A 24,855-nucleotide genomic window follows, 5' to 3' on the forward strand; every position below is an offset into this window, starting at 1 on the left:
AGAGCATCCGCAAATTGTGAAAATCCGCAACTTTTGGATGTGGTTAAAAAATGCCTTTTAAATGCCTATTTTTATAGTTTAAACCCATACAGTATGCCCCCAAAGCACTTTAATTTCGTTGCAAACCCAGCTTAATACATTACCTAAAAATTACCTTACTACATTACCTAAAAATAGAATGTAAAGGTAAACCCGTATACTGTACACTACTGTACTGCTATGTCTCCCACGGTGCTAGAATGTAAAATACCAATTTTACCGCTATACGTACTCTAATTCATGCAAGCATGTTTTCTTTGGTATGCGCTGTTGTTTTCTTTGTTATAAATAGAGTAAATACATAATAATTTAATTTAATTAAAATACAGTAAAATGTATGTGTACTCACCAATGATGCATGATATTGATGATGATGAAAACGATCAAACCATCCCTTACTGACTTGAAAATCTTCAGGCTCCGGTACTGTTGATGGTCCTGGTTGCGGTTCTTCGGTACCTTCTATAATGTCTCCTATAGCGAACTGCTGGTACAATTTCTGTGCTTTCTCACGGATGATGTTACTGTCCAAGGGGATGTTCTTCTTCCTGCAGTTGGTGTTCTACAATGCCAAGGCAGATTCCATCCTGACAATATTTGTATTCCTTACAGTCCGTTACCTTTTTAGCACTATCACAGAAACTTCGGATCGCTGCTTAGTTCTTCTTTATGTAGCTTACGGTGCTTTCATTAATGCCATAGTGGCATGCTACTGCAGCATAACTCCATTCTCCTGGAGTGTTTTAAACTTCTTCTGGCGCTTAGAAGGTGCAGGGCGTTTCAGCGAAATCTTGTGCATTTAAGAATAACAAAATTAATACAATAACAAAATGGAAAACACAAGGACACTCAGCTGGAGACGCGTCACAGGGCGGCAGTCAATCAGCAGCAAGGAGAAATGAATAACGTTCTCAGATTGGCTACTTTCACCATCTCAAACCACATTCCCTCAGCGTTTGCTTCCTGGTCTCTCTACAGCACAGTATTGCCATGGAAAAAGCCATAAAAATTGCGAAGGATATTTGCGCTTTCCCCTAACAATTAATGGTTAGGTTCTAAGGAAAAATCCGCGAATGACCGAGTCCGTGAACCCTGAACTGTGTCTTGGCGGGGGTCTACTGTAGTGCTTTTTCACACTACTCAAAGCGCTCTAAGACAATGGGCTTCGGTTTTAATACCATTGGCTAAACAGATGTATCTATATAACTAACTGCATACCTTTCTGTATATAATGTTTGTAGATATTTTTTTTTGCCATGAGCTAATGTTACAAGCTCACTGGAGCACTAAAACATGCTACATACAATTGCACACGAGTAAAACATTCCTGTTGTAGATTCATTCCTGCATTGCCCAGTGACAGACCTTGGATTTCGTTGATGGTCATTGGAAAACACAACCTTTTACAAAACTGTATTGTTTTGAATTGAAACAGAATATTAATAGGAAGAATGCAAATTTTGGGTATTTAATTTTCCTATAGGAAAACTTGTAAAAATTGTAGCTTTGGTCAATGTAACACATTGATCTGTAATTTTCTGCTATAACAGAAGTTTTGAATGGTTTAGATGAAAAGTATAATAGAAACTGAAACAGGGATAGCATATGGAAGCAACAGTTTACTTTTGAGAAAGTTTTGTTCTTCAAAATTGAATCCAATATAAACTGATATAAAACTTAAACTTAAAAAATGGAAAATTCAATCAAAAGTACAGCAAACTTCAAATCTAAACTTGCAATGCTTACTACAAACTTATCATGCAATGTTAGCAAGCCAGGTGAAATAAACTTCAACTCTGGGTTTTTACATTGTTCTCTCAAGACTTTGTTTTTGAGTTTATCACCAGGCGTATGTTCACCTGCGGTGGGAGAGATAAAGTAATATAGTATTATTGTTATTATTATCAGATATTTAAAACTTTCATTTGTTTATATCATCCAATCATGCTTTTGTTTTCATGTTTTTTTGCATCCATTGTTTAAGTACTAAATGACATTTTACTTTAACTTAATACAGACTGCAATAACGTTTACCGGCTACTGATTTACATGACCCATGCAATGAATTGAACGTTTTTAATTCTGGGGTTGTATTATTCATATAAATGTATTGTTGTGACCTCTGCAGTACCTACACTCAAAACCATAGTGGCTGCCACCTAGACTTGATCTTTATAGCACATTTAGTAATCATGTCTTACTTGAGCTTCGCCGAACACTCATTTTGCTCACTCTCCATGTCATATATCATCTTCACTCATCCATCTGCATATTGGTCACTGCCACTATGCCGTGAAATTTTTGGGAATCATCTTGCAATAGAGCATCAGATAATTAAAGTAATTGCTTTCACAATCTGTCATCCATTATGTAAAGTTAAAGAGTTTGTATGCAGTGTGCTGTTCCTTTCTTACTTGGCACCTAGTGTACCTTCTATAATTCATACAAGGATTACAGATATCCTAATATATATATATATATATTTTTTTTTTTTAGATTTATGAAGATGAACAACACTACCAACACAGTCTCAGAATTTGTACTTCAATGTGCCATTGAATCAAGCCACAAGAACATTACAATTTGTGTTCTTACATTCATCTACTTTATGTCCATGCTTGGAAATCTACTGGTGATTTTGGTAATAATCCTGAACACTCAACTCCATGCTCCAATGTACATTTACATCGGTACCTTGGCAGTGACAGATATAGCAAACACTTCAGTTCTTATCCCAAAGATGCTGTCTGTCCTCCTGCTCGGCTCTTCAGTGGTGCCTTATGCTACTTGTGTATTACAGATGTTTCTTGTGTCTCAGGTTGATGAGACAGAATCTTTTCTCTTAGCTCTTATGGCCATTGATCGCTACATGGCTGTGGTTTACCCTTTGCAGTACCCTTCAACCATAACTAATAAAATAACTGCCATTAGTGTCTTAGCAATAAATGTACTTGTAATAGTCTTAAATGTACACTCCCTCCTTTTAGTTTCTGAGCTTTCATTTTGTCGTACTAACATCCTGCCTTACTGTTTCTGTGATTATGTCACCCTGATTCATGTGTCATGTAGTGAAGATTCCAAATACTTAATATCTTTGTCTTCTTCTGTAATTGTCTATGGTGTCTTCCCACTTTTTTTGATTCTACTATCTTATAGTCGGATTGCAATTGAAGCCCTGAGGATTTCTTCAGGAGGAAGGAAAAGTAAGGTTTTCAGCACTTGTGTGACCCACCTGTTAGTGATTGCACTCTATCATGTTCCGATTACATTGTTTTATATGTTGCCAGGAGCAGGAGTCACGATAACAAGAGAAACTTACAATGTTATGTTTATTCTTGGACATGCAGTCCCATCTATGTTGAACCCTGTTATTTACAGTTTTAGGAATAAAGAGATAAATAAAAGCATTCATAAACTCTTTACTAGAGAAAGATCAACTCTTTAATGATGAAGTAATATATATAATATACTGTAAATTGTATATGTTATTTGTAGTCTATTACAGATTAAAGTATAGACCGTTGAATGCTGAAGATTGTCAGTTGCAGTTTTATTGAATGTTATGTCCGGGTAATGTGTTAAAATTAAATAAGATAATATGCTAAGTTACACCGTATGAAGGGTATAGGCTGCTCTTCTTTGTCCAGCTTCAGTAAAGTCAACTCTGTTTATACGAGGGGGTACCCAAAAATATCTGGAATTGGAAAAAAAAAATTGTTTAATAATTTTTACTTATTGAAACTTTAGTCTCCTTCAAAGAGTGAATGAATGCACTTTGTCCCAATGGTTTGCCCACTGGTGGAAACATTTTTGGAAGTGCTGAAGAGGAACGTTGTCCAATGCCTGCAGCAATTTTTCTTTGACTTCGCCCACGGTACAAAAGTACTTTCCTTTGAGTTCTTTTTTCATATGCGGAAACAAAAAAAAAGTTGTATGGATCAAGATCAAGTGACATTTCTCTTTGTTTGAAACCCGAAAACCACTCATAGACCTGTGTTTTACTTAAAGCTTCCTGTTTAAAAGCATCACTACAGTTTCAGCAGCTGTTTTCTCTAAGAGAAAACAAAATTTAACGCAGACTCACTGTTCTTTATGAGCACCCATCACATAAACTGCAGAACACGTTTAATATGCACCAAGAAAAACTAATACGTAATGCCATACAAACAATACAGAGGAACGCCACTTGGCAGACTGCCAGAGAATACTGTAAGTAAACTACACCTAGCGGCGAAATTTGCAACTAAGTCCAGACGGAGCACCAGGTACAGATTCCGGTTATTTTTGGGTAGCCCCTTGTATATTTTATTTCTTTTTTTAAAAAGTGATAGAAATGTGCTACTTGTTTTCCACACAATAACACAGCCCAGCAAGCATGTTGTCCTGTTGGGGATTTGCACACATTTTTCCTCACTAGGGATTCTTTATCAGAATGAATGCATGAAAGCGATTTAAAACAGGATTTAAATGCCTTTCTTCTTGTGTGTATAGTGCCAGTTTTACTGGACTTGAATTGCAATTTATTTTGTAAAAATTGTTTCATTCAGTTTTACACAAATCATTTTGCTTGTCACTACAAAATACCCTCTTTATTTGTTTTACTTCATAAGTTTGACAATATTTGTTCTTTTGTACGTGTACATGATGAAAATTAATTTATTAATGCTTGTGTAGTTTTTCATAGGAGTTATTTTTTACTCCAATTTTTATACATTAATTGACAATTAAAAACCTTTCATTTGTTCAGTTTTTACTGATGATGTTTTAAGTTCAGTATATTGACAAAATCCTGTAGTGAAAAGTGTCAAAAAAAACACAAGTTACTGTAGGACTAGAGTGTGTTACTGTAATTTGGCATTTTTAACAAATGTGTCAGTTCCATTACCTCTTGGTTAAGGAGTCCACTTCCAAAATAACTGAGTTTCACATCGCTGTTGATATTCTTTTTCTTCTAAATTTTTCACACGCTATGACAGTTACTCCCAGCTGCCGTTTGTTATGTACAAATTTAGAAATTATGCAAAACTTCATTAATTTCTAAATAAACAAAGTTTGAATCTCCAAAATTCCTGTTAATATTATTAGAACAGATACACTTTATTAATCCCAAGGGGAAATTCTGATGGATGCAACAGCAGAAACATAAAAAATAAAGATACACTCTCACAGGACAGATAATACAGCCAATCAATCGATAAGTAAATAAATACATAAATAAATAAAATAAGCTTAACAAGTACATTGGATGGAAGTACTGAAATGCTTGAGAACAGCGGGCAGAATAGAACCCCAAAGGTGCCTCTTTTCCACAACAGCTTGCAGTGTGTCCATGGTTCGCCCTGTGATGGAGCAGGCTTTCCTGGTAAATTTGTTCATGCATTGTGCTTCTTTTCAGCTCAAGATGCTTTCCCAGGAGACATGTGGTGTAGAACATCACACTGGCTAGAACATGTTCAGCAATTTGTTGCAGACACCCAAAGACCTGACTCTCCTTAGCAAGTCCAGTCTGCTCCTGCCCTTCCTGTCCAACAACACTGTGTTGTCAGACCATTCCAGTTTGTTGTTCATGTGAACCCCCAGGTACTTGTAGCTCTGTACCACTTCCACGTCCTTCCCCTGAATGGTGACTGGTCTTAGAGTCTTCTTGGCACACCAGAAGTCCATCACCCATTCTTTTCTCTTGCTGATATTGAGTTGCAGGTTTTTCTCCCTGCACCACAAGATGAAGTCCTCCATAACCTTCCTGTACAAGTCATCTAAAAATTTATGTAGATGGCAAGCATTTATATTGCCCTGGAAGTTCGTTGTGTAGGGGGGTAGACAGGACAGTTCTCTGAGGTGCTCCAGTATTACACACTACCATTTCTGACACATAGCCCTTCAGCCTCACAAATTGCTGTCTGTTGGTCAGGTAGTCCATGATCCAGGAGCTTGTGGGAGCATCAAGATTCAAAGCCTTGTCAATGAGGTAGAATTAGGATTAAAAGCACTAGAAATGTCAAAGTCAAGTGGGAGAAGGCTCTGGGGAGCATGGAGATCAGAGTATCTTTCAAATCTACTGCAAAGGATCCAGATGTTCTGAGACCAGAGGTTGTAGCTGTTTTAGGACCAGCCTCAATAATAATAACTACTTTATTTATCAAATAAGGAAAATTGCCATGTTGCAGCAGCCAAAGTCATTAGAACGTTGTACACTGCACATAGTACAGAAAATACAAGTAATTTTATAATATGGCTGAGTTTTTTTAGGTAAGGAAGTCAACAGATTTGAGGTAATGTAGTTATACTCAGTAATCAAGGCACCAGAGAGCAACATTATGTTGCATGTTGATTAGCAAAGATATGTAACAAACTTAAAGACACAAATTGAAGAGGAAAATGTGAATGGGAAATACTGAGATTTTTTTAAGGAAGCAAACAAAACCACAATTGTTGTACCAGGCAGGGTTGTTACACAGAAAGGTAATTGATTGTTATGTCAGATGTGACTACTTCAAGCACATTTCCTGGGGTGTGGCACAGACGTTCTCCATCCACTTAATAAATTCCAGAAGTCCTGCAGACAAAGCGAGAGAAAGCAACTGTCAGATTTTATTATCAAAAGACTTTCAGATGTACGTGGTTTTAGAATAGAATAAATGTTTCTAAACAGATTATGAATTGCTATTAAAATGAGTGAATCTAACCATTATTGCAGTTAAATAAAATTGCCAGGAGTCATTACCATGAGCAAAACAGTTAAACCAAAGCTAAAGCACTAAAACTGAGAATCAAACAGGGATTTGGAAAGTTATGTGTCATTAACATGAAAATCATAGCTTAGTCTCAAGCACAACATAAAAACATGTTCACAGTCCATCTGCATAATATCGGTAAGAGGGTGAATGCTTATAAGCATATTTTTGTGACTCAGATCATGGTGTCTTTTTGGAGGGAGTTCATAACATCCATGCAGTGCTTCTCAGCAACCTATTAACTATCCAATGAAATGGCGTGTGCTATAAATGTACTCCAGGGTTGATGCTGGAAAATCCTCTGCGCTCTCGACACAAACCGCCATAGATTTTCCAGTCAGCCGCTGTACAGCTGTGATTCCACACTCAGATACAGTGGGTTAAAATACTTTGAGTGGTGCACTGAGAGTAACAACGCTAAAGCAGCTATAGTATTTGGAATAGTTTATCCTTTCTCTGGACCATTATATTGTTACAGGTTGATTACAATCAGATGCGTTAACTTTTTTAGGGCTGATTTTATTTTTTTAGTTTGTGTTCTCCCAGGCCTGAATATTTTTCAAAAAACTCACTTTAACACAAAGCAATAGTTTAACACATAAAATCAACAACAAAAATTTATTTTTGACAAATGTTACTGTCTTGCATGTTGTATGAGCCTGCATACTATATGATTTCACATTCACACCACATACATGTTACACAGCAAAATCCTGCAAAGCATAACATCGCTCAAAGAAGCCAATTGCATGCATTGCCACATTGCACTGCTTACAATATGTGCTGCACTGGTGCCTCCTTTTCAATTGTCAGTTGCTGCACACAACACCGTCAGGTTTGTACTTTTTATCCTCGTATGTTGCAGGAAAGTGGCGCTCAGTCAGCCAGTCTGGCATTGCTCTTTGTGGTGCCCTTTTTCGCTTTGCAAAAGGCACTGCAACATACTCTGCTAGCAAGCCATTGACCACCTTCTTACGGAAATCTACTGCAGTCATGGTGCTGTCACTGTTTGCCTGCTTAGACATCGGTCAACTCCAGAAATTTTATAGTTATATTTTTTAAGTGCAACTGTCTTGTCCAGCTTCCTACCTCCTGGGTTTCCCTTTTGACTAATAAATTTCTCGCATGTATTGTTGGTGTGTACTGTATAGAGACAAGTCACCTGTTTGCCATCGTGCCATGCCACTGCCACAAAGTTTTCTGCCCGCATGAAAACAGATTTGTTACCTGTTTTCATTTTCAGCTTGTCTAGCTTGAACTGTGAAAGCATGTGTCTCCTGTTCACCCTCACTGTGCCAAACGCTCTAATTGCTTCTGGTTATCACTTAAATGAATAAAACTTTGCAGGCACACATACCTATCATGCAGCATAATCTGTCCAAAGCCACAAGGGGACAAAGAAGGGGACCAGTGCTCCCTTAAGGTATATCGCCAGTCCAGTCCCATCTCTATTTGTAATGACACAAATTGCTTTATCTTATCTTTTGTTGTGGATTTCCACTTTCAAAAACGAGAATGTGGTGCAAGCCTGTTTGTCTCATCTGTCAGTAGCTGAAATGCAGTCTCAGGAAAGAACAGCCTGAAATAGTCCAGCGGCTGGTAATCTGTCATGTCCAACAGCAATCCCATCTTCTGAAGTCCTGCAATCAGATTGACTCCCACAGATCGATGCCTGGGTATTCCTCCCAGGCAAACCTTGCCATAGGTGCATTGGCTACGAGAATGCGCTCAGCTGGTGCAGCATTGGCTGGGGTCTGATCAGCTGATGCCAGTTCCTCACTCGCCTGCTCGATCTCCCAATTATTATCAAAAAAATCAGATTCTGAAAAATCAAAGTCTGATTCAAGCGCAAAACATAATCTGCTGAGTATTGTGTTTTATGCACTTGCTTTGTTCCCTCGAGAGATGTCATCATGCCTTTGTTTATGTTTCGTAACTCACGCACATGCAGGGATTAGTTGACGAGTCAACAAGTCTAACATTCTTCCAAGAAAGAGGTAATACCTTTAATGTAACTGTGAGTTTTGTCTCTACTTACAGCTGATTATCGCTCTCCACTCCTGGATGTCGAATTTTGTCAATAGGAGGGGTTGAGGGCACAATATATATAGGTAGGAATAGGTGGGTCACGGTCGCAAGGCGTAAGGTAAAGGGTGCACACTGTCCGGGGGCATCAACCCCAGAATTAGAAGTGTCTAACCGTTATCATGTCCTGGCGGAGCTGGACGGTGACTCTGATAATTCTGAGGTGGTAGGCAGGGTTGAGGAGTCCCAACGGGCCACCACAAAACCAGTTCCCAAAAGAGAGAGGTAGTGATAGTTGGGGACTCAATCATTAGGGGGATTGAAGCGCAGGTGTGCTCCAGAGAGAGAGAGTCTCGGACGGTGTGTTGCCTTCCGGGAGCACAGGTGGGAGACCTCCCTGGAAGGGTGGATAGGCTCTTGGCCAGAGCGGGGGTGGATCCAGTTGTCATTGTCCACGTTGGAACAAATGACATACATAAGGGTAGTCTGTCAGTTCTGCGATCCAAATTCAAAGAGTTAGGTACCAAGCTGAGGAGCAGAACTGACAAGGTAGTCTTCTCCGAAGTTCTGCCTGTGCCACGCGCCAGTCCAGGTAAGATTGAGGAGATTAGAAGGCTTAACGCGTGGCTCAAATCTTGGTGCAGGGTAGAAGGGTATAGGTTTATGGGGCATTGGGACTCCTTTTGGAACAGATGGGACCTGTTCCGCGTGACGGGTTACATCTGAACCGGAGGGGCACCAATGTATTGGGGAGGCGTATGTGTAGGCTAGTCGAGGATTGTTTAAACTAGGGAATGGGGGCAGGGAGTTTAGGACAGGCCAGGTTTAGATCTGTACATGGAAGAACAAACAATGGTGTAGAAATAAAATGCATAGTAATGTAAATTTTAAGCAAACACGTAAAGGTAGGATTAACACATTAAAAATAGCTTGTCTTAATGCTAGAAGTATCAAAAATAAGGTAAGTGAGTTGGAGTTGTATGTAGCAGAGCACAATTATGATATTATAGCAATAACGGAAACCTGGCTAAATAACAAAGATGGGGATGAGTGTAACATAGAGGGATACACATTTTTTAGGAAGGATAGACAGAACAGAAAAGGAGGTGGGGTTGCTGTTTATGCCAAACAGGAATTAAATGTAAGTCATCTTCAGTTGGATGATGAGCCCCATCTTAGTGAGGACATGTGGCTTCGCCTGGAAAATATTAGGGAAAAAGGTCTCATTTTAGGAGTGTGTTATAGACCACCCAATTCAGACAGTAATTTCAACACACATCTTTTAGTAATATCAAAAAGGCAAGTTTACAGGGGGATATTATAGTCATGGGGGACTTTAATTATCCAAATATTAACTGGGATAACCTTACAGATGGAGGAGCACAAGAGCAGGAGTTTTTAGAAGTAATCGGCGACTGTTTTTTAACACAGCATGTTAAAGCACCAACAAGGGGTGAAGCCTATCTGGATTTAGTATTGTGTAATAATCAGGATAGAATTGAGGGTGTAGAGGTGATTGAACCACTAGGGTCAAGTGACCATAATGTAATACAATTCTCAGTATTTTGTAAGAGTACAGATGCAAAGACTAAAATTGTTAAATTGAACTTTAGTAGGGCTAATTTTGAGCAGATGCGACAAAGTCTAAGTAGGATAGACTGGGATAAGCTTTTAAATGTGGAGACGGTCGAGGAGCAGTGGAACAGGTTTAAAAATGTTTTACATGTAATGCAGGACAGATACATACCTAAATTTGGAAATAATAGGAAACTAAAAAAATCTCCACGATGGATTAATAAAGATTTAAAAAAGAAGTTGCAAAGGAAAAAACTGCTGTATAAGGCATATAAGACTAATGACTGCAAAGAGAACCGTAGTGCATATGAGAAAATGAGGGCAACCATTAAGAAGGATATCAGGGAGGCTAAAAGACAGTTGGAGAGGAATATAGCAGATAAGGCGAAAGAAGACCCCAAGAGATTCTTTCAGTATTTTAGTAGTAAAAGAACAGTTAAGGAGGAGGTCAAGTTCATCAGGAATAGTAAAGGGAATTAAAAGATACAGACAATGAAATAGCAGATGCCCTAAACTTACATTTTTCTGAGGTGTTTACAAGTGAGCAAGTGGATAACCTGCCAGAGGTAAACACAACTACTAAGGAGGTACTGAGGGATTTGGAAATTGTAGAGGGAGAAGTGCTGCTCAGATTAAATAAGATGAAATCAAACAAATCACCAGGCCCAGATAATATTTATCCTCGTGTTCTTAAGGAGGCTAGTGAGTACATATATAAACCCTTGACACATATTTTTAGGAAGTCACTGTGCACTGGAGATTCCAAAGGACTGAAAATGGCAAATATCATCCCATTATATAAAAAGGGTGACAGGGCAGATCCAAGCAACTATAGGCCAGTAAGCTTAACAAGCATCACAGGAAAATTAATGGAAGGAATTATTAAGGATAAGATTGAGCAACACATGACAAGGACAGGAGTTATTCTGAACAGTCAGCATGGGTTCAGAAGGGGGAGGTCGTGTTTTACTAACATGTTGGAATTCTATGAGGAGGCAACAAAAGGATACGATCAAAGTGGAGCTTATGATATTATTTATCTGGACTTTCAGAAAGCATTTGATAAGGTGCCACATGAGAGGATGGGCATCAAGTTAAAAGAAGTGGGAATTCAGGGTGATGTTTTTAGATGGGTGCAGAATTGGCTCAGACACAGGAAGCAGAGGGTGATGGTGCGAGGAACCTCATCAGAACTGGCGATGTTAAGAGTGGTGTTCCACAGGGTCAGTGCTAGGGCGCTGCTATTTTAATATATATAAATGATTTAGATAGGAATATAAGTAACAAGCTGGTTAAGTTTGCAGATGATACCAAGATAGGTGGATTAGCAGATAATTTGGAATCAGTTATATCATTACAGAAGGACTTGGATAGCATACAGGCTTGGGCAGATTTGTGGCAGATGAAATTTAATGTCAGTAAATGTAAAGTATTACACATAGGAAGTAAAAATATTAGGTTTGAATACACAATGGGCGGTCGAAAAATCGAGAGTACACCTTATGAGAAGGATTTAGGAGTCATAGTGGACTCCAAGCTATCAACTTCCAAACAGTGTTCAGAAGCCATTAAGAAGGCTAACAGAATGTTAGGTTATATAGCACGATCTGTGGAGTACAAGTCCAAGGAGGTTATGCTCAACCTTTATAATGCACTGGTGAGGCCTCATCTTGAGTACTGTGTGCAGTTTTGGTCTCCAGGCTACAAAAGGACATAGCAGCACTAGAAAAGGTCCAGAGAAGAGCGACTAGGCTGATTCCAGGTCTACAGGGGTTGAATTATGAGGAAAGATTAAAAGAGCTGAGCCTTTACAGTTTAAGCAAAAGAAGATTAAGAGGTGACATGATTGAAGTGTTTAAAATTATGAAGGGAATTAGTACAGTGGATCGAGACTTGTATTTTAAAATGAGCTCATCAAGAACACGGGGACACAGTTGGAAACTTGTTAAGGGTAAATTTCGCACAAACATTAGGAAGTTTTTCTTTACACAAAGAACGATAGACACTTGGAATAAGTTACCAAGTAGTGTGGTAGACAGTAAGACGTTAGGGACTTTCAAAACTCGACTTGATGTTTTCTTGGAGGAAGCAAGTGGATAGGACTGGCGAGCTTTGTTGGGCTGAATGGCCTGTTCTCGTCTAGATTGTTCTAATTCTAATTCTAATTCTAATTCTAATTCCATCCATTGTTCCTTCAGCTCTGACATGAAAGGTATCCCCAAAGCATGATGCTGCCAACACCATATTTCACCGTAGGTATGGTGTTTCTTCAGGCATGGGCAGTATTACTTTTATAGCACACGTACCTTTTTGAAATCTGAGCAAAAGTTCTTTTTTTGTCATCTGACCATTAAGCCATCTGAACTGAGTCTTTTTCATGTTTGGCATCCGGCCGGGGCTGGAGCCTGGCTGGGACGCCCAGGAGGACCAGAGGAGGGCTTGTACCTCCTCCAGACTGCGAGGCGTCTGCCCTGGTTATGTTGGGGGCCACGGGTAAAGGGCTTGGAAGCCCAGCCCTGTAGGGACCTGTGGCCACCGCCAGGCGGCCCGGTGCCTGAATATCCCTGGAGCCCAGCACTTCCGCCACACCAGGAAGTGCTGGGGGAAAGACGACGGGACACCCGGACGGTTTCCGGGTGCGCAGCCGGCACTTCCGCCACACTGGGGCGTGCCTATGGAGGAGTGCCAGGAAGCAGCTGGAGCCCATCCGGGTTCCTATTTATTTATTTATTTATTTATTTATTTATTTTTTATTTATTAATTTTATTACAATCAATACATAGCAATCAAGTTTTTACAAAAAAAAAGAATTATGCTAAGAACAGATCGATCCCCACCCTTGAGAGAGAGAGCAAGCCAAATGGTGTAAAATTTAAGGCTTTTAAAAATACCTAAATCAACAAATTCTCTGTGCTTTATAAAATCATTTCAAAATATTACTGATTAGATCCTGCCATGTTTTGAAAAAGTCTGCACAGATCCTCTAACTGAGTATTTGATTTTTCCAATTTTAAATAATATAACACATCAGTTTCCCACTGACTTAAAGAGGAGAGTTTGGGTTCTTCCAGTTTATCAGAATAAGTCTGCGTGCCAACAGTGTAGTGAATGCAATCACAATTTGTTTGTCTTTCTCCACTTTAAGACCCTCTGGAAGAACCCCAAACACAGCTGTTAATGGGTTAGGAGGGATTGTGAGTCCAAGACTGTCTGAGAGGTAATTAAAAATTTTGTCCAGAATAATGTTAATTTGGTCAGGCCCAGAACATGTGACCTAGTGAGGCTGGGGCTTGGTTGCAACGTTCGCAGGTTGGATCATGCCCTGGAAACATTTTGAGAGTTTTAGTCGAGACAGATGTGCTCGATATATAATTTTGAGTTGTATAATTGTATGCTTTGCATATGGAGCTTGAGTGAATTCTCTGCATTGCTACTTTCCACTCCTTTTCTGATATATTAATTGAGAGGTCATTTTCCCAGTGTCCTCTTGGATCTTTGAAAGGAAGGGATTGTAAAAGGATTTTATATATTGTAGAGATGGAGTCTAACTCCTTGAAATTGAGCAATAATTTTTCCAGCGTGGATGAGGGTGCAAGATGAGGAAAATCTGGAAGGTTCTGTTTAACAAAGTTCCTGATTTGAAGATAGTGAAAGAAATTTGTAGCTGGAATGTTAAATTTGGAATGTAATTGTTCATAGGATGCAAAGACGTTGTCTATATAAAGATCTCTAAGCAAGTTAATTCCAAATTTTTCCAGATATTAAAAACTGCATATGTTTGTGAGGGTTGAAAGAGGTGGTTCTTTTGCAGGGTGCCACAGAAAGAAGCTTCTCCGTCTTAAAATGCTTTCTACATTGGTTCCAGATTCTAAGTGAGTGGAGCACAATTGGGTTATTAGTGTATTGCCGATAACGTGTGTTTATTGGAGCACAAAGCAAGGAATACAAAGAAGTACTGCAGGATTTTACTTCTATTGCGGTCCATGCCTGTGTATGTTCTTCTATTTGTGTCCAGGTTCTTATCGACTGTATATTTGCCCCAGTAATAAAACTGGAAGTTAGGTAGAGCCATGCCACCTTCTGCCTTTTGTCTTTGTAGGGTCGCTCTTTTGATGCGTGGATGTTTAGAATTCCAAATAAATGAGGTTATTGTTGAATCTAATTGCTTAAAGAACGATTTATTAATGTATATTGGTATGTTTTGAAATAAAAAGGAGCTTAGGAAGAATATTCATCTTAACAGTGTTAATTCTTCCAGCTAGTGTGAGATGAAGGGTTGACCATCTATGCAAGTCTTGTTTAATTTTTTCCATGCAGACACGAAATTTTGTTGATAAAGAGCTTTATGTTTACTTGTGATGTTTACCCCGAGGTATTTAAACTGTTCTGCAATGATAAAAGGAAGGGTGTCTAATCTAATATTATATGCTTGCGAATTCACGGAAAGAGTACACTTTTATTCAGATTAATTCTGAGACCAGAGAGCTTTTGAAATTCTGTGAGTGCTGCTAAGACTGCAGGCACAGAATTTTCTGGGTCCGATATATACAGTACCATGTCATCTGCATATAATGAGATTTTCTGTTCCAGTCCTTCTCTGCTAATCCCCTTTATCTGATCAGTATTTCGACAATGTATTGCCAGTGGTTCAATGGCAATTGCAAACAGCAGTGGTGACAAAGGGCATCCTTGTCTTGTGCCACGTTCTAGTTTAAAGTAGTCTGAGCAAATGTTATTGATGCAAACTGAAGCTTCTGGGTTAGTATACAGTAATTTAATCCATGCACAAATGTTGGGCCAAACCCAAACTTCTCCAAAATAGTAAAAGGTATTTCCATTCAATCATGTCGAATGCTTTTCTGCATCCAATGATAATAATATTTCTGGGGTGTTTGATTTAGTTGGTGAGTATATTACATTAAACAGGCGTCGAAGATTTGAAGATAAGTGTCGGCCCCTAATAAATCCAGTTTGGTCTTGTGATATTACTGAGGGAGCACTTTCTCCATCCTTCTAGCTATGATTTTAGAGAGTATTTTAACGTCGTTATTCAGAAGTGAAATTGGTCTGTATGATGCACATTGTAATAAGTCCTTATTTTGTTTTGGAAAGACAGTGATTAGTGCTTGGCGAAAGGTTTGTGGAAGAGATTGGTTATCTCTGGCTTCTGTAAATGTTGCTAATAGGAGGGAGCTAGCTGAGGGAGAATTTCTTGTAAAACTCTGCAGGGTAGCCATCAGGGCCTGCTGCTTTTCCACCTTGGAGTGACTTTATAGCATCCAGTAATTCTGATAATGACAGAGGTTTATCGAGTTCCTCCACACTAAAAGCGTCAATTTGTGGTATCTGTAATTTATCCAGAAATGCATTAGATTGTATATTGTCTTCTTTAAACTCAGTAGTATATAGGGATTTATAGTAGTCTCTAAAAGTGTACATTATATTTTTGTGTTCGATGATTTTATCTCCATTCGTGTTAGTAATTACGAGATTGCGTTATGCATATCTTGCTTGTGAATTTGTTGCTAAAAGCTTATTAGCTTTCTCTCCATGTTCATAATAATGATGTCTGGATTTGTAAATTAGTTGTTCGGTTTCTTTAGTTGTCAAGAGGTTTAATTCTGAATGTAGAGCCTGCCTCCTCTTATGTAGAGTCTCGCTTGGTAGTCTGGCATGTTCTTCATCTATTTTAGTAATTTCGCTTTTTATCTCTGCTACTTTCTTCGCTCGGATTTATTTCTGTGGGAAAGATATGAGATAATCTGTCCTCTTAAGAAGGCCTTAAGAGTTTCCCAGAGTATTCCTGCAGAGATCTCAGGGGATGTATTTGTCTCTAGAAAGAATTCAATTTGTTTGGATATAAATTCAGTACAATTCTCGTCAGCTAATAGAAGCGGATTGAGGCCATCTGCGGGTGAGTGTATGGGGCTTAGTAATTTCAGCTCCAAGATCATCGGAGCATGGTCTGAAATAACAATAGCATCGTATTTACAAGATTTAATCTTAGGCAAGAAGTTATTATCTATAAAGAAGTAATCAATCCTTGAGTAGCAATGATGTACTGGTGAGTAGAAAGAATATGTTCTTGAATTTGGGTTTAAAACCTCCAGGGATCTGATAAGTTGTGATCAGTTATAAACTTTGTAATTATCTTTGCGGTGTTAGTTGCGTTCCCCTGTGGAGGAAGTCTTATCTAAAAGTGGATTTAGAACACAATTAAAGTCCCCAGCCATTATAAGTTTATGAGTGTTCAGATTGGGAATGGATGCAAATAAATTTTGTATAAATTCCTTATCATCAACATTAGGTGCATAAACATTTATCAAAATCATTTTACAGTTAGATAAGTCTCCCATGACCATCACATATCTCCCTTCAGGATCCAATACTACATCTGATGCTACAAATGGTACTGTTCTATGTATGAGAATTCCCACCCCTCTAGTTTTCTTTGTAAAACTAGAATGGAACATTTGGCCAGTCCAGTCTTTTGCAGCGGAACTGATCCTTACTTAGTAAGTGGGTTTCCTGTAAAAATACTATTTTAGCATTTAGACCTGTTAGGTGAGAAAGTACTTTCTTTCTCTTTAATTCGTGATTCAGGCCTTTAACATTCCAGCTTACAGTTAACTGTCCCATCATGGAGACACTGATTCTGAGTTTTTGGTGTCATATTATAGTCTTAACTGGAAGTGAAATAGTTTAGGTCTTAATTTCCTATTCCCCCAAGAGTTGTTGCCATGCAGCTTATTATTACGTTGATAGTTATAATTATAAAGATTGAGATGATAGATTAGATATAGATCAAGCCTGCTCTCTTTCTCTTCCCCTTAACCCCCACCCTCCCTTTTTGCCTCCCCAGGTGAGGCTAAAACCCACTTCATGCAGTCCCAGTCCTCTGACATACCCAGAGACAGAGCACGTCCAAAGCACATCAAGCCCCCATGCAGTGGCGCTTTAAGGTTAAAAGATAGAGATATCTGTTACCAATATAGTCTTTAAAAGAGGAAAAAGAAAAAAAGAAAAGAATTTTGCACTTAATATATATATATATATATATATATACACATATACATACACATATATATATATATATATACACATACACATACATATAATCTTCATCAATTTTAGTGCATTAAGATGATATCCCCAGATAATAAACCCAGGTGATGGTGTTAAAGATGTGTCCAAAACAAGCATAACAAGTCTTAATGCAGTAATAGCAATAACAGCAAACCAAGGGTATGATATTGAACAGTCTCATTTAGGGTACACATGAAATAATTAGAAAAGAAAAAAGAGGAGGAAAACGTAATTAAGCACAATAAAACATAAACATTTAGCCCTAGTAATACTAAGTAATGATAAGTAATAAGTAAGTAATAAATAATAATAAGAATATGAATATGAGAATATATGCTGATAAAAACCCGTATTTTAAAACAAATAGATCAGACAGTAGATTATTAATCCTAGCTTTATCATTTACCGCCATGACTCACAATTATGTATCAGAATAGTCCCGGGATCAGCTTTCTTAACTCATTTTCTGCCTCCTCCTTGCTAGCGAAAACATAGAAATGACCCTGCCATTCCACTTTCAGTTTTGCCGGATACAGGAGGCCGTATTTGACATTGGCTTGCCGTAGCCGCTGTTTAATATTATAGAAGGCGCGTTTAATAGCTGTTGCTGGAGAGAAGTCAGGGAAGACGCGAATGTGGCAATCTTCATATATAATATCTTCCTTTTTTCCTGAGGAGTTCCATCACCTCTAACTTAAATGATAATCGTTCAAAACGAACTATAAAAGATCTTGGTCGGGTCTGACGGTGTTTGATCAGCGTCTGTAAGCCGCTGCTATCTCAGATTCTGCTTTAAAGTCGCCCCCGATTATTTTAGAAAAAAGTTCAGTTGCGAATTTCACAGGGTTTAAACTTTCTCGATTCTCCGGCAGGCCTTCAATTCTGACATTATACCTTCTATCCCCATCTTCTAAAGCAGCCAGTCTGTCTCCAAGTTTTTCTCCGAGTTTTTTACATTCCGAACTGACATTTACTGCTCTTTCCTCGGCACTGGCAGCTAGATGTTCGGCTATTTCGATCCGATTCGTGAATGTCTCACTAAGATGCTCCAATTGATCAGCAAGCGTGCTCAGTTTAGCCGAGTTTTTCTCAATGCGCTCTTCGGGTTCCTATTTAAGGGGCCGCCACCCTTCAGTCGATGGCGGAATTCGGGTGGAAGAGAGACGGTGCTGGAGAGAGGATTGCAGGCGGCCAGGAGAAAGGCACAAGGACTATGAGGCCTGGACATTTGGGGGAATGGTGCAGGAGGCGCTGGGGAGTGCACGTGAATAATTGTAAATATATTGTAAATAAACAGTGTTGGGTGGAGCCAACGATGTCCGTCTGTCTGTGTCCGGGTTCAAGTCCACACATGCTTTGCAGCAAATTCCACAAGTGCTTTTATGTGGACCTTCTTAAAGAATTGCTTCTTTCTTGCTACCCTCCTGTAGAGGCCTGCTTTATGGAGAGATTTTGAAATTTTGGAGCCCTGCACCTTCACTCCAGTTTCAGCCAAACAGCACTGCAGACTTCTGAGAGTGACGATTGCATTTTTTAGTCACCTCTCTCACCAGTCGACGTCTTGCTTTGATCTTTAATTTTGAGAGACGACCTGTTCTAGTAAGAGTCAGGGTGCTGTGATGAAACTTCCACTTTCTGATGATGGACCCAACAGTGCACAATGGGACATTCAAACTCTTTTATATTTTTTGGTAGCTATTTCCTGCCTTGTGCATTTCTATGACTTTGTTTCTCACATCGGCAGTATGCTCCTTTATCTTCATTTTTACAGTGATTGTCCAACAAACTCTATGGGCTTACAAAGCGGGCTTTATATCCAGAGAGATTGAATGGCAAACGCTAACTTTGGAGTTTTACTTCTTCAGTTAAATATCTACAGAAAATGCTTTATTTGGACTTTGTAAATGCATTATTACAGCATAAACGTTCACATTAAAAATACTGAATGCATAAATACGTGTACAAATCTTTTGTCATGCAGACAATTAGGATGACTTTCTAGCTGATTGACAATTTTTGCACACCACTGTAAATAATCGTAATTCTCATAATAGTCGTAATTCTCTTTTGCTCAATTTTAGCAAGCACATTTTGTTTTGGAGTCGGTTTTAAGGGTAGCTGGGGGGACATCCTTCAGCAGGTAGGTAAGACAATAGGGCAAACATTTGTAAACAAAATCCTCAAAGCACCAAACTATAGCCATCACGTTTTTTTTCAATCTCATGCTCCTTACAAGAAAGTTGTCAGGCACAGCAGGCAACATTTGGGTTTCCTGTGCTATTGCTGTGTTCATGAGCTCTCAGACTGCTCATGGTTTGGAAGTTGTGACGTTTCACCTTCCCACTTTAGTGCGTTCATCGAGGATTTCTAGTTGGAGTATTCGGAGAAACCCAAAGTCGCTGTTGCTTTGTTATTTGGTCTGCCAAAAAAAAGCAATTAAAGATAAACAACATTCTGTGGAAATAAAGACCAAAATAAACATATTAAACATGTTTCACTTTGTCCCAAATGCAATTTGACCACAAAATGACATTTCGGCTTAATGAGGTTATATGTTTTATTTTAAACAATTGACTAAGGTGAAAAGTCAGAATTGCGTCAAAAATTATGTTAAACTTTACATACTGAACCACCAAGCCAGCAGAAATATTTTAAAGTCTAGTTTTTCATTAATTAAATTTATTTTAAAAAGCATCTCATTTCCCTGACAATTTCTATTATAGATGTTATTAGTGTATTAAATGCTGCTTATTCAATTTAATAATAATCAAGAACCTAAGTGACCTTTCTAGGGAGAAGCTTGTGTAAGATGCTAGAGGTCACTGTTGCCTCTTTCAACCCAACAGACAGACACACTGCACACAGGTAAAATCATCAAGAAGATCTTTAGTGTTTTTTCTTCTCGATGTAGTCCCCCAAAGCACCTTCATCACCATACACAAACAAAATAATGGCCACTATTCACAAATCTCTCTTCTACTCCTCCTAGCATGCTCTGTCCTGCTCCCTCCCAACTCCAGCTCGCCTGGTAAGTCTCCACCAATCCTTTAAATAGTCTTTGACCCGGAAGTGCTTCTGTCGTTCTAGCCACGTGACTTGTCTGCACTTCCGGGTCAGATGGAGACTTGTGGATTTCTTCAGCCCGAAACTACTTCTGTGGTTCCCTGCAGCGTGTCCTGGTGGCATCCACGGCACCCAGCAGGGCTGTGAAGCTGAACTCCATCTCTCATGGTGCCCTGCGGGAATCTGGGGTGCCGCTATGCTGCAGGGGCATCTCCATCTGGCATTCTGGGGGAGGCAGTGTCCCTCTGTAACTGCTTTTCCCCATCTTTCTCCTTTCTGGGTGTCCCAGCCGGGTTGAGCAGCCAGCCATCCACCACGTTTAATTACTCCAAAATCTCACTTCAGCCCTAACATTCTGATTTTTCTCAGTGCACCTGCCCATTGAAAACATAAATTGCAATGTGCTGTCTTATCAGCAGAAAGAATTGTGAGCTTTAGAGGAATACTCCTCCACAAAATTATGTTTTTTAAAAATGTTACCCCATGAAGTGGTAGCAATGGTTGAAATTAATTTTAATCTCTTGTTTTTGTGGAGAACAGACATATTAAAGATTCTGATAAAAAAGGATTTAGTAGTGACCAATGCTGGACAACAGCAAACGATATCAAAAAATGGCAATGCAAAAATCTCACCAATAACCCATAAATGAAGTCATCCAGTCGTATGCCAACAATGGGTAAAACATTTTAAGTTTTATGCAGAATATTGCTAAATGAAAAATTCAGAAAAAAGAAAGTAGTTCAGAAAAGCTCCTTCACACCGGGTGGCGCACACCAATAAATGAGTCGTTTTGCTGACGTGCTTGCATCGCTTGTTTATTAGCAGCAGGAGGAAAAGTAAAAGGGATACAATTTTGCAGATGTTAGTGGCTAAGCGACTTTGTCTTTCTTCTGAGGTTTTGTTTTGCTGATGTGCTCACCTCACTTGTGTTATTAGCAGCTAAGCGAGTTTCCTGTTTCCTGTTACCCCGACTCCACCTCCCACTTCTGGGCCGGACAGACACACACACTTCCACGCATTGATGTTTATATATTAATTATTACCAAAACTGTACTGAAATGGGTCATCACCTATTTCAAGTAGTAAAATCATGAAAGTGTTACCAGTTACTCAGAGGAACAACCAAATGGCATTATTTATCTATATTTCCGCTTATTGTTTCTTACTGTAATTTACTAATTTGACCTCATGTATTAATCCATAATTTGGTACTTTATATTTGATAATATTAGTTTGTATCCTGTTTTATTAATGTGATGTTTGTCTGTGCTTTTATTTCAGTTGTATTTTTTTTTAATACTTGTGAAGTGCTTTAAGCATTGCAAAGGTGCTATTTGTATGTAAATAAAATATTACTGTTATCATCACCAATTATGATTTGTATTATTTAAAATACAATGAAATGGGTAACCATCTATTTCAATTATTAACATCAAAAAATGATTACCAGTCACTCAGAGCAACAACCCAATGACATTTATATATTGTATACATTACAAGAGTTCAACAAACGTGGCCAATCTTTTCACCCTGATTGTTCAAAAAAAACATCAAGATTTGCAGGTCCCTAAAGTCCTACGCTGTATCACACTACATGCCAATTTCTTCAAAGTGTATGTGGTTCTCTGTGATTTTGTTTTCTAATAATTGTGCGAAATCTGCCTTAAACAAGTTTTCAACTATGTCCTGTATTCTCATTGAAGAATTTACTTCAAACTTACAACTCATTTTTAACACTTTGATTATGTCCCCACTTAAATCTCTGTTCATCTAAACTGAAAATGACCATGTCCTTCAATCTCTTCTCTTAGCTCGTACTTCTTGAGTCCCAGAATCAGCCTCGTCTCTCTCCTCTGGATTTTCTCTAGTACTGCTATGTCTTTTTGTAATATGAAGACCACAAGTGAACACGGTACTCCAAACATATCCGTCCAATTTCAACTATCAGACTTGTATTTTACTAGTGTGACTAGACTACCATTGTTTTATAGTTTTTGTGCACTATAATATTGCTGATTGTTATTGTATATAAAATTGAAATGTTGTTAACTACTGTACTTTGTACTGAACATTCTTGTGTTTTGCTCTTTGCATAGTTCTTCTAGACAAACCCCTAGCTAATATGATGCCTGGCAAATAAAATTAATTGAAATTAATTACAATGATATTCAGATTAGGTTGATTGTCAATCAGTCATTATCCAACTCATTATATCCTAACACAGGGTCACGGGGGTCTGCTGGAGCCAATCCCAGCCAACACAGGGCACAAGGCAGAAACAAATCCCGGGCAGGGCGCCAGCCCACTGCAGTTAGGTTGATTGGAGTCTCAAAATTTAATCAACGGGAGTAAGTATGAAGAAATATGAGAATGGACTGGAAACTCATCTATGAATGCTTCCTGAATTCAAACTGTGTTAACGAACAATAAATATGGTGAATTTTCTTATTTTGTACTGCTTCTTCATATTTATCATTTTCTAGATGCACCCTGAGCCTGTCTTCCTGAAAGAGTACAAGTGAAAAATGTGCTTGTTATATTATGAAGAATGCAAATGTTAATGTTTAATCCCTTCTTGATAACCTAAGAAACAAATGTTTATCAGCTCACACTATTACTGAATATTTTAGTAAATGAAAAAAATATCTAAGAATGTGCCATGAGCACTCATGATGGTACCATATGTGTGATGAAATCCATGCTCAGATTTGACATTAACTTAAGTGACACATAAACAGGATACGTGACATACTGCTACTCTGAACAATTACAGCAGTAGATAACCACTAAAATGTAAATTTCCAATTCACACAAGACAGGTGCGTAAAAAAAATTGCAATTATGTGTATATTTAGAAACCACATTGTCATTAACAAGAAGAAGTCACAAGAGAAAATCATTTTAATCACATCAGTGACTCAGGTCTCCAGTGTGTTCGTTTCCCAATATAAAACCTAAGTCAAAGTAAACAGAGATGTGCAGACTTAGCATGTCTTGGGCTTGCCAGTGTTGTGTTTTTTTATTTATTATTTTCTATTAGCAGCAATAAAAATAGATTTGTTGTGTTTCTTTTGAATAACCAGGTTTATAAAAGTGAAGGAGCCAAAAAGAACACAGAACTGTAGTAAGACTGTGTTCACAGAGATTGCTCAAAATTTAGAAAATGAAGAAGCCACTAAACTTGGGAAGAAATGGAGGAAATAGCAAGAAATATAGAAAAAATCTGAAAGGTACCTCTTATTAATTTATTTAACAACTTGTAATGGTCATTTTTATTGATTGTTTTTAGAACTTGTTTTTCTCATGCTAGTCAGATGCTCCGCACTTCTCTTCCCTGATTTCAAACCCCATAATTTGCCAGTTTTGTAGCTCCAGAATGCCCTAAGTGACTTCATTCTTTATATTGTAACAGATGACTGTGTGACGGTCAATAAAGTGCTGTCAAATTTGTGTAATTTTGGTATTGTCGATTTCTTTTGCCTGCAATAGTCAATATTTTGAAAACACGCTCTCTGTATTATTCTGCACATTTTTTGAACTTGCTCTGCTGTACCAGTCTATACTAATAGATGGTAGCATGAGAGAGCTGCAAAGTAGGAAAAATAGGAACATTTATCTACTCTCTCCAAAACAAGCCCATTGGTGATAACTACATTCATGCATACTACATCAGCTTTCTGAGCCCCCTCATAAACTTTCTACAGTACGGTACGCAGTACTCCATTGCTAATGATGGGGCAGTAATTACATTCTAACTCTGGTTAAAGGGGCATTTTTAATATTGCTTTACATATTAACATATAAATATAAAAAATCATAATTCTTTACATTTATATAGCGATTTTCTCACTACTCAAAGGGCTTTGCAAACTTCATGCAGAGAGGACCTGGGATGTAAACCCATGTTCTTCTCACTGCCAGGCCACAGCGTAATTATACTCAGCACTTGAACTTGAGGTAACAATTTCAAATTTAATGTCCCAAGTACAGACTAAAAAAATGAATATACTAAAGCTGGTGAGTTCAATTTATCACTTTAATATTTAAATTCAAAGTGTGATTATACTGCGTCAACTCAAAATGAAACACAACCTGATCAGATGACATTGATTTGATCACTTTTGATTAAGTATTCAAATAAAATAAATCAGTAACTGGACAAAAATGGTGGAAGGTCACGGAGTATTTTCAACCCAAACACACTTGATTAAATATTGATAATTATATTTTGAGCTGGAATGGGTGTGTTTGGGCAGGGAACACTTAAATTGTACAGGGCAGTGGACCCAGAGGACTGAAGTGTTAAAATAATAATTGGTAAAATAATGCTTT

The sequence above is a fragment of the Polypterus senegalus genome, chromosome 2 (genome assembly GCF_016835505.1).
Source record: "Polypterus senegalus isolate Bchr_013 chromosome 2, ASM1683550v1, whole genome shotgun sequence".
NCBI lineage: Eukaryota > Metazoa > Chordata > Cladistia > Polypteriformes > Polypteridae > Polypterus > Polypterus senegalus.